Below are 428 nucleotides of genomic sequence, written 5' to 3'. Positions count from 1 at the left end.
GACCCAAAAAGAGTGAAATTCAAGTGTCAAAAACAACAATAACAAACCGTCCGGCCAAACCCAAACCACAAACTTGAGCTATGTCTGTCAAAACCCTTTCATTGAGACTCGACCTGTGATGGTTGAAATGTAAAAGACCAAATGGCAAATACACAACTCTTAAGCAAGGGGGATCACTTTCCGTACCGTGGGTCGATGAAGACACGAAAACAAACTGCGATGTCGGTATGTAATCGCAAGAATACCAAATACATACGACAGTTGAGCGCATATTAGCGGCGGCAGCCATATGAGCGTAAACCGCCACTCCTCTCGGTCGAGGAAATATCATCCATGGGTTGCTCGCGAGTTCGATTGCCTGCTATTTGTCTCTGACACGAGATAACCCGAACCGAGCTTCCGCCTTAGGGTTTTAATCGCCCGCGCCT

This window comes from Homarus americanus, unplaced genomic scaffold (genome assembly GCF_018991925.1).
Source record: "Homarus americanus isolate GMGI-L3 unplaced genomic scaffold, GMGI_Hamer_2.0 scaffold36997, whole genome shotgun sequence".
In the NCBI taxonomy this organism is placed as follows: Eukaryota; Metazoa; Arthropoda; class Malacostraca; order Decapoda; family Nephropidae; genus Homarus; species Homarus americanus.
This window is presented reverse-complemented; position numbering follows the sequence as displayed.